The sequence below is a fragment of the Cavia porcellus genome, unplaced genomic scaffold (genome assembly GCF_034190915.1).
Source record: "Cavia porcellus strain 051 isolate PalLab524CR breed Dunkin Hartley unplaced genomic scaffold, mCavPor4.1 scaffold_30, whole genome shotgun sequence".
In the NCBI taxonomy this organism is placed as follows: Eukaryota; Metazoa; Chordata; class Mammalia; order Rodentia; family Caviidae; genus Cavia; species Cavia porcellus.
The window spans coordinates 14,034,992-14,042,500 of NW_026947513.1; positions in this window are offsets into that span (position 1 = coordinate 14,034,992).

Below are 7,509 nucleotides of genomic sequence, written 5' to 3' on the forward strand. Positions count from 1 at the left end.
TCTCTCTGTGATTTTGTTGTTAGTGTATAAGAATGCTATTGATTTCTGAGTATTGATTTTGTACCCAGCTATATTACTGAATTTATTTATTATATCTAAGAGTCTTTCAATGGAGTTTAGAGGGTCTTTTATGTAAAGTATCATGTCACCTGCAAACAATCACAATTTAACTTCTTCTTTTCCTATCTTTACCCCTTTATTTTTCTCTGTTTTCTAATTGCTCTGGCTAGTACTTCCAGTACTATATTAAATAGGAAAGGTGATAAAGGACATCCTTGTCTTGTGCCTGATTTTAAAGTAAAGGCTTTCAATTTTTGGCCATTTAGTATGATACTGGCTGTTGGTTTGTTGTAGACAGCCTTTACTATATTGAGTTAAAAACCATCTATTCCAATTTTCTGTAAAGTTCTTATCATGAATGAATTTTGGACTTTATCGAAGGCTTTTTCTGGGTCTATGGAAATGGTCATGTGATTCTTACTTTTGTCTTTATTGATATGGTGGATTACATTTATTGATTTATGTATGTTGAACCATCCCTGCATGCCTGGGATGAATCCCATTTGATCATGGTGTATAATTTTCTTGATGATTTGCTGCACCCTATTTGCCAATATTTTATTGAGGATTTTTGCTTCTGAGTTTATTAGGGAGATTGGTCTGTACTTCTCTTTTTCAGTTGGATCTTTCTCAGGTTTTGGTAATATTGGCTTCCAGGAATGACTTGGGAAGGATTGCTTCCCTTTCAATTTCATTGAATAGTTTGAGGAGTGTCGGCATTAGGTCTTCTTTGTATTTCTTGTAGAATCTGCAGTGAATCCATCTGGGCCTGGGCTCTTCTTGGTGGGTAAGGACTTAATTACATTTTTCAATTTCATTAGTAGAGATTGGGTTATTCAACACTTTTACATCCTCTTGATCTAGCTTTGGTACTTCATATGCTTCTAAGAATCTGTCTATTTCTTCTGTGTTATCAAACTTTTGAGAGTAGAGGTTTTCGAAATAGGTATTGATGATCTTCTGTATTTCTATTGGGTCTGTAGTGATTTCTCCTTTTTCATTTCTTATTGCATGAATTTGAGCTTTTTCTTCCCTTTTTTTAATAAGGTTGGCTAGGGGCTTATCGATTTTATTTATTCTTTCAAAGAACCATCTTTTTGATTCATTGATTCTTTGGATTGTTTTCTTAGTCTCTAATTGCATTGATTTCTGCTCTGATTTTTATAATTTCTCCTCTTCTTTTAGCTTTGGGCTTTACTTGCTCTTATTTTTCTAGCTGTTTGATGTGTAGCATCATGTTGTTTATTTCTATTTGTTCTGTTTTCCTGATGTGGGAACTCAATGCAATAAATTTTCCTCTGAGGACGGCTTTCATTGCATCCCATAGATTCCGGTAAGTTGTATCTGTATTTTCATTTGTTTGTAGGTATTGCTTAATTTCTTTTTTAATTTCCTCTGTGACCCACTGATTAGTCAGGAGTATGTTATTCAGTTTCCACATGTTTGTGGGATTTTTGCAGTATCTTTTATCATTAATTACTAATTTCATTGTGCTATGGTCCGATAGCATGCAAGGGATAATTTCAACTCTTTTGCATTTATTTAAATATGTTCTGTGAGTTAATATATGGTCTATTTTGGAGAATGACCCATGTACTGCTGAGAAGAATGTGTATTCTGTTTTTGTTGGGTGGAATACTCTGTATATGTCTATTAAGTCCATTTGTTCACAGGTGCAATTCGGTTCTTTTATTTCTTTGTTGATTTTCTGTTTGGTTGATCTGTTCATTGGTGTCAATGGTGTGTTGAGATCTCCTGTCAGAATTGTGTTACTGCTGATTGTGTTTTTCATTTCTGTTAGTACTTGTTTTATATAACTGGGTGCTCTGGAGTTTGGTGCATATATATTTGAGATAGTTATCTCTTCCTCTTGGAGTTTTCCCCTTACCAGAATGTAGTGACCTTCTTTATCCCTTCTGATCATTATTGGCTTGAAGTTGACTTTGTCTGCAAACAGAATAGCTACCCCCACTTTTTTTTTGGGGGGGTGTTCCTGTTGCATGGGGTGTTGTTTTCCATCCTTTGACTTTGGGTCTGTGAGTATCCTTTTGAGTTAGGTGGGTTTCTTGTAGACAGCATATGGTTGGATTTTGTTTCTTGATCCATTCTGCCTTTCTGTTTCTTTTAATTGGTGAATTGATACCATTTACCTTAATAGTAAGAACTGTTATAAATTGGTTTATTGTTGACATACTATCTTTCTGCTGTTGCATGTTTATCTTTGTGCTCTGTTCAACTGTCTGCTTTGTTTAGTGGTTTTTTCCTAAATGTATCTAGTCTGTCTTTCAGTATTCTTTGAAGGGTTGGCTTGGTGATTATGAAGTTTTTCAGCTGATCTTTGTCATGGAAGTATCTAATTTCTCCATCAAATTTGCAGGACAGTTTTGCAGGGTACATCAGCCTAGGTTGAAAATCATTTTCCTTTAGGATCTGAAATACATCACTCCATGCTCTTCTTGCTTTATTGTTTGTGCTGAGAAGTCTGCTGTAATTCTGATAGGTTTTCCTTTATAGGTGATCTGTCTTTTCTCTCTGACAGCCTTTAATATTCTATTCTTTTGTTCAACTTCTGGGATGGTCATTATTATATGTCTGGGTGTAGATTTATTTTGGTTGTGACTATTTGGAGTTCTATATGCTTCATTGATCTTGATATCAGTTTCCAATCTCATGTTTGGGAAATTTTCAGCTATTACTTCTCTAAATATCCTCTTGATATCTTTTATGTTGTCCCCTTCTTTTTCATTTATCCCTATCAACCTTATGTTGTTTCTCTTTGCATCATCCTGTAGGTGTTGAATTGTTATTTCCTTATTTCTTGTTATTTTTAAAAGATCTTTTCTTTCCTGTTCACTTGTTGCAATCTTGTCTTCGAGGTCTGAGATTCTATCTTCACATTCATTGAGGCAGTTTTTACAACTTTCAATGGAGTTTTTGATTTCCTGTATATCTCTTTGCATCTATTTTAGTATTCTGTTTGTTTCTTATATTGTTCTTCTAGGGATTCTATCTTTTTGTTTAGTTCCTCCAATTTTTTAACTGCATCTTCTATAGCTATGTTTAGCATCTGCTTCATTTCTTTTATCAATTCTTCTTTCATCTGAAAGAATATTTCTAGTTTGAATTCCTTTAAGGCTTCCCATACTTGCTTCTTTATTTCAGTTACCATTATTTCATGTATTTCAGTCATGTGGCATGTGTTTTCTTCTATGCACATGGCTCCTCGGCTTTCTTGGGATGGGCTGGATGTTTGACATTGCATTTTTGGACTTTTGTTTTGTCATTTTCCTGTATTTTGGAGCTTCAAGTGTTGTTCCAGGTGTGGGAGAGAGATCCACCAGTCTGGGATGGGGTACCCTGCGATGGCCCTACTCACTGGACCCAAAGGGAACTACAGCCTGCTCCTCAGGCCAGGAAGAGTATCTCCTCAGGCTGTGCAGAGCTGCCAGCCACCACTGCCACAGTCTCTGATCTGGCCTGGTCCCTGGTCCGGTGGGGAACTGGCCTGGGTCCCCAGGTCAGGGAGAAAGTTCCCGCAGGTTGGGCGGAGCTCCCAGGCGCTACTATTACACTCACCCTTCTGGCCTGATCTCAGGTCCGGTGGGGAGGCGTTCTGGTGGTCTTGTCCACAAGTCAGGGGAAAGTTCCCTCAGGTTGGGCGGAGCTCCAAGCCGCTGCTGCCACAGTCTCTGATCTGGCCTGGTCCCTCAATATTTCTCTCCTTTGATCTTCTGTACCAAACAGTGCCCGTCATAACAAACTAAAATTTTTCTGATAGTAGTGAAAACATTTTTAGGGTTTAAAACAAAAGAAAAAAAATTAAATGTGTTTTCGGGCTGGGGATTTAGCTCAGTGGCATAAGCACCTGCCTTGCAAACAGGCAGTCATGAGTTCGATCCCTGGTACTGATAAAAATAAAAAAAGACAAAAAAAAATAGGCAAAAAAAATTAAATGTGTTTTGTAGTGAAATAGAATTGTTTGTCTTAATGACTTTGAAATTGTTTTTGAGAGACAGAACTCATGGTTTCTGACCCATGAATCAATCTTTAATCAGTCTTTCATCTGAATGACATGAAAAGATAAATCTTGGAGAGGAATGAAAAATGTTAATTTTGTTTATGTACATTTACCTAAAGACAAAATCCATGCATGTCTCTACTTAATAACAAGAAGTTGTAATGAATTATCACAGATGTTTTGAAGGGAAGTTGTGTCTCAGCCTTTACATAGTTGTCATTCAATTTTTGGTAGATTGCTTCTTGCATAGGAAATTTTTGTAGTACATGTTTGATGTTCATCACACTGTAATTTGTTTCATTCACTTTGGAAATAACAAATCACGCACTTTCATCCCATCATTACTGCTGTGTAACAAACAGTCAAATAAGATGACAAGGAGATTAGAGATAACAGAACCTAGATAACAAGAGTAACCCAAGATGTTACCACTAAAAACGTTTCATTACCATACAAGTAATGTAAAGAGATAAACTAAGTTTCCCCAAAACTCTTTTGTTCCTCCATTAGTATATCTTTGATTTGTAATATAATCTCAAGTGAAATTTTCCCTATAAGGGCAAATGAGGTTCTTATGTGTACGGAACCAGAAAGTACACTACATGAAACGGTAGAAAATATGAAAGTGTGCAACAATATAGTATGATTTTGACTTAGCCTTAGTAATTCATTATAACTGACACGTTATCTTGCATTTCACTTGTAGCCAATGAATTTTAAACCGTACTACAGAGTAGATAAGAATTTCTGTGTAATACACAGAAAGTATGATATTGTGAAATTATAAAGATTGTGATTATGGAGAATGATTTAGATCATAATCTTATTAACAGTTGAATTTTGAAATATATTTTCTCTTCTTTTTTTTCCTGGTTTAAAATCGTTAGAAAATTCTACCAATGTTATTGCTAGCCAGATAATTCTAAAATAATTAGTGTAGAATTCATAGACCTCATTGTGGCAAAATGTAGTGGATACCCAGGATATTGCAGAAATAATTAGGCATGTTCCACTTCAGAAAATTTACTCCCTAATGACTTATCGCAAGAGATGATGTTGGAAACTAATTGGGGTGAAATAAAGTCTTCCATATTTGCAAATTTCTTACAGCTTTCTTAGTCATGGGTGTGATTAATGCTTAAGACATACATGACTTGCAATTAAATATTATGATGAAATTTTATTCAATTTAGCTGGTTTTCTTAAGAAAGCAAATATTTTTCTAAGATTTCTAGAACAAAAATAATACTTTCAAAAATGAGATCACAGAAAAGACCTGTGCATTAAATATATGAACACAGAAAACAGAGACAGATAAGCATATCAGGAAATCTCAACAACTTCTAAAGCAAAATGAATCTCCAAAAGGTGCTGGTGTGAAGAAAAAAAAGAAGCAATGGGAAAACTGTCAGAGAAGGAAGGCAAGACAAGCAAGGATTTTGAAGTCTGGCATTGGGAACAGGCGATGTGTGGTACAGACAGATGAACAGTATTGGATACTGTAGATATAAACGTAGGATGAACACCGACATCTTGGATTTGACATTGAGTGACAGAGAATTAAGCAGCAGATGACACTGCAGGTTGGTCACATGAAAACTGATTGTGAATGATGAAAATGGAAAATGGATGTAGAGTAGTTCATGGTGAAGGCAGATTATTTTTCTTTTTTAAATGTTGGAAACTTGGAGAAATGTTGAAAACGTTGGAAAACAGATGGAAATTAAAGAGAGGAAATTGTAAAATACAGAAAAAAATAACTATCAATGTAAGATTAAAAAACAAAAAGTAAGAGGCAGCAACCCAGATTCCAGTGATGTAGATGGCAAACTACAGAGCGTCTGAGGTGAAAAGCATTTAATCATCACTTGTTTTTCAAAGTACTTGCAAATATACTTGCAAATACTACTTTGTTTAAAAGCATTCACCTTATTATTCTCTGTGGTAATAAAATATTATCACCAAGTAGTTTTTACAACAAACGTCTGATTTGCTAATAATTGATCTCAAGTTTTTCTATCCTCTACATTTCTACCACTTTCTCTCTAATATATTACCCACTTTTTTGTCAATAAACAAATGTTCACAAAACACCTATTATATGTCAGACTATTCTTGCCACTGAGAACTAAAAGGAGAAGAAGACAAAAAAAAATTCTGTTCTCAATTATTTTTACATTACAGTTAGGTCCTACAAATGTAAGTTTATAAAAAACAAAATGAATTCATGCTTTATTCTGGCTTTGAGAAGAGTCACAAAGAGGAAAAATATATAACACGGTTGACAGTGGTCTTAGAACCATGTTGAATAAGGTGGTCTGAATACATATTTTCTAGAAGATACTTGATTGAAAATGTCAATATAAGAAGAAAAACCATGGAATTCTGCAGAGAGAACATTCCTACAAAATTTAACCATCTAGTGTGAGTTAAAGGAGAACTAAAAGATGCAAAGAATCTTTTTTAAAAAAGGTTTAAAAATCAGAGTTCTGGAAAATAAAAGTAAGGCTTATCTGGAGGGGCTTTCATTTGGATGAAGAGCACAGTGGAACATGGTGAAATTGTAGCTGTGAGGGCCGCTTGGAGTAGAGATGTGCCATGAAGTTGGGAGGCCTCCCAAATAATACTTGGTGTTAGCCATACAGCTGTTGAAGGGGATTATCTTTAGTGAGCCGAAGAGCATTTACACTTATCACATTTTTCACTTTTTCTATAAAAACCAATAGAGATATTTGAGACAATGCTTTTAAAGATGAGAAAGTGCATAAAGAAAACTGCTGACTGCTGAAAATGTCAACACCAGAGAGACTAAGAAGGGAAAAAGCTATATATATATACATGTATCATATATGTCAAGTATATATATGTCATACATGTCACATATGAATATATATACACACATACTATATATTTGTTCATATGTATACTTATACAACACATATATTTTTAAACATCAAGCTCTATAGTTTCATGAACAAGAGCCAGGAGTGTTCTCAAGGACAAAGTGGGGAGTGACAATCCTTTCAACAGACACAGATGAGATTGCAACAAAAATGAATGCAGATTGATCATTGACTCAAGCATCGGAATGGTCACCAGTGACACTTTTCATTAGAATACATAAGGAAAAAAAACTTGAAATTGGCTTGGGGTAAGTATTTTTTTTCACATAGTTTTAAAAGAATTGCTGTGAAATGAATATAGTTGGTGGAATTAACAAACACATAAGTGATAATGTTCAGTGATTTGATTATATGGTTTTATTTTAGATATGGAGCTGAATAGTGTCATTGGTAATGACAAAAGTGAGCATTTCAATTAGCTTATAAATAAATATTAATAAAAACAAATCTCCATAAGGACTTAATATGCATATGCATTAAGATTACTGCAGAAAGTTTCTCTTATCAGTTTTATTTCCCACTTATAAT